The sequence below is a fragment of the Poromitra crassiceps genome (assembly GCF_964638095.1).
Source record: "Poromitra crassiceps genome assembly, chromosome: 3".
Lineage (NCBI taxonomy): Eukaryota > Metazoa > Chordata > Actinopteri > Beryciformes > Melamphaidae > Poromitra > Poromitra crassiceps.
Window position 1 is genome coordinate 55515214 of NC_139625.1, and position 6225 is coordinate 55521438.

Genomic DNA, 6225 nt, shown 5'->3' on the forward strand with positions numbered 1-6225 from the left:
TTACCTTACCTAAAACTAGGGCTGGGCAATATATAAAGAGAGAGAGAATTTGGTTGAAAAAAAAGTTAAACATGAGATCCTGCTGTAAAAAGCCATGGGGCAAATTCTATCCCGGGTCTCTGCAAGGAAGGAACCTGATACGGTCCTCACTCAACCCTCTGAGCCACTGCAGCCCTGCTGCTGAGGAGAGACTGCATGGCTGCACCATGGACATGATGGACATCATACTAAGGACTAAAATTGCTGAAATTGACCAACAACAGAGGAGAAACACAGGCGCAGTGGCAGTGCCTTGCTGGCACACTGTGTACTGTATGTCAGCTGCCTCCTGAGGTATACAGCTGTCCTATGAGCCACTGGGTCAGACCACTTTTAACATGCTTGTCCTCTCACACAACTCATATTTCAATGCTCAATTTAGATAGCCTACAGTTCATATTTGTTTGGTTTATGATTTTAATGCAAATGTGTCACTCTACTAACTGAATTTCCAGTGTGACACACACACACACACACACAAACCCGCACGCGCACAAACACACACTGTAAACAATATCTTATTTTATGATATTCCAGAAATAGTTCGATATAGCTTATTCTGACATTATGTAGGTAGATGTATGCAGATCTTTTTTTTACAGTCTATGATGCAGGTAGCCTATTATAACCATGCATTGTAACACTGCTCACATTTGACATACGCTCATACCACCCTCTAGTGGTTAAATATCAATATTGCATTGTATAAAGTTATAGCATCAAAATCAGACCACTTAACACAGCAGCATAGAATCTGCAGATTTGTCCTTGGATGTCCTTTTCTCACTCACCGACCACTGTACAATGTATCATGCAGTTCATTTTCCATCTCTAAGAAGACACATTCACTGGCTTCAACTTATTTTTAAATGTATTCACCTCAATTAGGCTACCCTTTTTACGACTGTGGCTCAGGAGGTAAAGCGTGTCGTCCACCAACCAGAAGGTCGGTGGTTTGATCCCGGGCTCCGCCAGTCCGCATGTCGAAGTGTCCTTGGATAAGACACTGAGCCTCCTGATTGCTGTGCCAGCACCCTGCGTGGCAGCTGGCCGCCTTCGGTGTGTGAATGGGTGAATGTAAGCGCTTTGGATAAGAGCTTTGGATAAATGCTCTACGCCGCCCTGAAGAAGATGGAGGGGTAACACTTTACAATAAGGTACACAAATAATGTAGTAGTTAGGCCTACTAGTAAACTAATCATTAACTAATAGTTAATGAGTAGGCTAGTTAATTAATAATTCATCATTAGTCAATCACTAGTTAATAGTTAATGAGTTGGTAGTCATTAGTTAATGATTAGTATCTAAGTTCCTGAGTAGAGTAGTTAGTCATTAATGATACTAAATGTCAGCTCGTGGATATAGTAGTTAATCATTAGTTACTCATTAGTCGGTTAGTTCCATGAGTAGAGTAGTTAATCATTAATGATTAATATGGTAACACTTTACAATACTGTAACACAAAAATTGGGTAGTTACTAAGGAACGAGTGAGGAATGAACCATTAGTTCATGATTAGTTCATGAATAGTTAATAGGTAGTTCCTTAATGGTAGTTACTTGAGAACTGACCATTAGTTACCATGTTAACGAACCAGTAAGTAATGATTACTTCCTTAAAAAAATATTTTTTTTATTTTTTTTATTTCACTAGTTCATCAGTAGTTAATGGGTAGTTCCTTAATGACCCTTAATGGTAGTTCCTTAAAGATCCTTAATGGTAGTTACTTAAGAACTGACCATTAGTTACCATGTTAATGAACCAGTAAGTAATGATTACTTCCTTAATTTTTTCCCGCTAGTTCATGAGTAGTTAATGGGTAGTTACTTAAGAACAGACTATTAGTTACCATAGTTGTTGCTAGGGAATTAATCATTAGTTAATGATTACTTCACCATTAGTTACCATAGTTGTGCCCCCTCAAGTAAAGCAGGCCATCATACTTAGTTGTTACTAGGGAATTCATCATTATTTCATGATTATCTTACCATTAGTTACCATCACCCTACCTATAACAACTAAATACAAGAGTTGTTCCAGGTGAGGTTTGAACCCTTGGCCCCAAGAACGCAAGATTATTAGTCTCTACCAAATGAGCTATCTATTTGTTATAGGGTAGGGTGATGGTAACTAATGGTAAGATAATCATGAAGTAATGATGCATTTCCTAGTAACAACTAAGTATGTAGCCCTGCTTTACTTGACGGGGCACAGACATGGTAACCAATGATGAAGTAATCATGAACTAATGATTAATTCCCTAGTAACAACTAAGCATGAAGCCCTGCTTTACTTGAGGGGGCACAGACATGGTAACTAATGATGAAGTAATCATGAACTAATGATTAATTCCCTAGTAACAACTAAGTATGTAGCCCTGCTTTACTTGAGGGGGCACATACATGGTAACTAATGATGAAGTAAGCATGAACTAATGATTAATTCCCTAGTAACAACTATGGTAACTAATAGTATGTTCTTATAAGTAACTACCCATTAACTACTCATGAACTAGCAGAATTTTTTTTAAGGAAGTAATCATTACTTACTGGTTCGTTAACATGGTAACTAATGGTCAGTTCTTAAGTAGGCTAACTACCATTAAGGATCTTTAAGGAACTACCATTAAGGGTCATTAATGAACTACCCATTAACTACTCATGAACTAGTGAAATAAAAAAGATATATATTTTTAAGGAAGTAATCATTACTTACTGGTTCGTTAACATGGTATGGTCAGTTCCTAAGTAACTACCATTAAGGAACTACCTATTAACTATTCAGGAACTAATCATTTACAAGGCCGGATTAACCATAGGGCAACCGGGGCCCGGTTAAGGAAGTAATCATTACTTACTGGTTCATTAACATGGTAACTAATGGTCAGTTCTTAAGTAACTACCATTAAGGATCTTTAAGGAACTACCATTAACCCGGGGCCCTCGGGGTGAAGGGGCCCTCCAAAAAATTTTTTTTTTTTTTTTTTTTTTTTTTGTCGGGCTCATGTTGGCCTCCACAGAACTATGACACAAATCTAAGACCAATCAGGACAAAATAAAATGTGTTTCCAAGAAGATTAAGTCTGATGATTTAGTCTCATTGGATGCCTGTGGGCAAGTGGTGACCAGGGGCGCGGGAAGTGGGGGTGCTTGTGTTGCTGCGGCACCCTCTGCTGTTTTGTATTGGAAATGTAATGTCAATTATTTTTTCATCATTGTAAAGCCACAGCACAGTGAAGAGGATATTAATGTGAAGATTAGCCTCTTCCTTTTGCTCTCAGAGTGCATCAGATTCATGCATTTTACTTTAAAATGTACAAAATTTCTTTGTCCAGGGGGGGCACAGCCCCCCCTACAAACCCCCCAGTCAGACTTTATCTTTATCCTGCTGGTGCTACCTCTTTGCAAAGCCTACAATCGCCTATGAGTGAGTGAGAAACTGAATCTCAGCAACGGAATAATAACATAACAGTATAATACTAATGTTCATTTTAAATGAGATATTCCTCTAAATATGGCGAAAAAACATCCAAACATCCGGACGATGGGTAGGGGGGCCCCTGGGAGCTTCAGTGCCCCGGGGCCCCTGGGGGTGTTAATCTGGCTCTGTGAACTAATGGTTAGTTCCTGTTTAGTTCCTCAATATCTACCCATTTTTTGTGTTACAGTATTGTAAAGTGTTACCATTAATACATTTCAGTTCATGAATATATTAGTTAATCATTAGTTAAGGTCACATTGTGAGTAGGCCTATAGTAGTTAATCATTATAATGATTAACTATATATAGTTAATGATTAGTTGTTAGTTCCTTAGAGTAATGACTCATTAGTTAATGGTTAGTCAATGGTCAGTTTGTGACACGCGCGGCGACGCGGTGACGTCTGTGGGAACACATGTAAAGACCCGGATGTAGGAATGTTGGGTTGTCAGTATGAATGCAGAGCGCGCAATAAACCAGACAGGGTTTTTACTTGCATAACCCAGCGACTCCCTCTTTATTCCCGTGGATTCTACGTGATTCCCTGGATTACTACAACCTGTCCATTAGTTAGGCTACTCTTTTTGTGTACCGTATTGTAAAGTGGTGCATCATACTCGGTAGTTTATGAGTACTGAATCATTACCTGTACATAATAATTTATTTGCTATGTAATGAGTGTAATGTAGCTATGTTGGGACCCCTTCGAAAACGATATGAGTCATCTCAAGGGGTTTACCCTAATAAATACATTTCAAGAAAACTCATATTTCAATGCTCAATTGAGATAGATAGGCTACAGTTTGTTTGTTTGGTTTACTCCCCACACACACACAGTAAACGATAGGCTATCAATTTATTTTATGATGTTCCAGAAATAGTTCGATATAGCTTATTCTGGCATTATGTAGGTAGTATGCAGATCTCTTTTTTTTTTACAGTCTCACATTTGACATTATATGCTCATACCACCCTCTAGTGGTTAAATATCGATATTGCATTGTATAAAGTTATAGCAACTGACTTAGAGATAACGGATATGCTTTTTTGGGGGGGGGGGCATAGGGATAGGAAGGTGCTAGAGAGTTGGGATTCGAGGGGTGGGTAGGATTAGTGGTTGGGGAAATAAGGGGGGCGTTTGGGGGGGTAAAGGGGGGGCATGATGGGGAAAAAGCGCTGCGGTCTAAAAAGTTTGCACTTGTTTTGCACTTGGTGAATTTCTTTAACCCAAAACCCACATTGAGGTCTGTTTAACTCATTGAGTGCCAGCCACTTTTGGAGAACGGACGCTCCCAGTGCCAGAGTTTCAGAGCGTTTTCAGTGATATCTCGAGGCCCACAGAATATTGTGTGATATTACTATGTAAACGCCGAACACGCACAAAGAACGAGGAGACTCTCTTCTATCATCAGCAAAAAAAAGTTTATTGATATCATTTTCCGTTCTTTAGTTATCAGCCGGAGAAGATAGGTGGATTTCAGCAAAAACACACGTTTCAATTTAGAAGCTGAGATATTCAGCCTTTTGTGAAATGAAGCATTTCAAGCACATCACTGACTCTGAAGCTAATATTTTCTGATGTAATGACACCTCAAAAATAATTTCCTTCAATAAAACAGTGAAAACAAAGGAATTTTGTTTGGCCAAATAATATTTTTTAGCTGCAACCAGCAGCGCTGGCCCCTGCGTGCGCAGACCCTACACCTTCTTGCTGGTCTTGATTTACTGCTGGTGGGCATCAGATATTCTAGCTTGTTTGCCTGTCTCTGTCCATCGAGCCTGCTGTCTGGGTCTGTGTTTACTGTCAATGGTTGTATGCTGCCCTGCGTGCCCCACCCCCCTCCTCCTCCTCCGTGGGAGTGTCTCTGGTGGCTCTGCTGCGTTTGCTCTGCGTTTGCTCTGCACTGAAAAGTGTGCTGCACCCCGCTTTTTCACAGCGTGTCGCCGGCTCCCAGCTGAGAATAATGTAACTTTTCAGAAAGACGCTGGTGTCGGCAACTAAATCATATGGAGGGGCTATCGCAGCGGAGACGGAGGGGCTCAATTGTGGCAGCAGATTGACTGCTGTTCACAGGCACAGCTAACGTTATGCTTCATGCATATCGATGCATACCGATGCCGTTTCCATTTCCATAACGACTTCTTCTCTGTTTTTTACTCAACTTTCTCTAATCTGGAGAGCACTGTCGCCACCTAATGGGTCGGTAAAATAGGTTATACACATTCAACATGCCCCAAAATTTTACAGGAGATGGATCTGGCTTTGATCCACGTCCCACCGTCAAAAAACGCAATTGACGACTTTAGTCGTCATTGGCACTCTACGTTACTATCCGAATTGACGACTATAGTCGTCATTGGCACTCAATGACAATGGACCCACAGCTAGATTAGCATGTACCCTTCAGGTCAAGGCCAATGTGCTTCTCGTTAACCTCACTCTGGGTTGAATGGCCGATTCTGGAAGAAGTATGCACTTTTATTCAGAATTAAAATCCTGACAGACCGATCTGTCTTTTTAATGTACTTTTCACTCACAATACTGACACATATGACCTGGAGCACCAACACCACTGCTACCATCAATAAGGCACACCAGAGACTGTACTTCCTGAGAGTACTCAGGAACAACCAGCTCGCACAGGAACTGCTGGTCTCCTTCTACCGGTGCTCCATCTCACGTACTGTATCTGCATGTGGTTCTGCA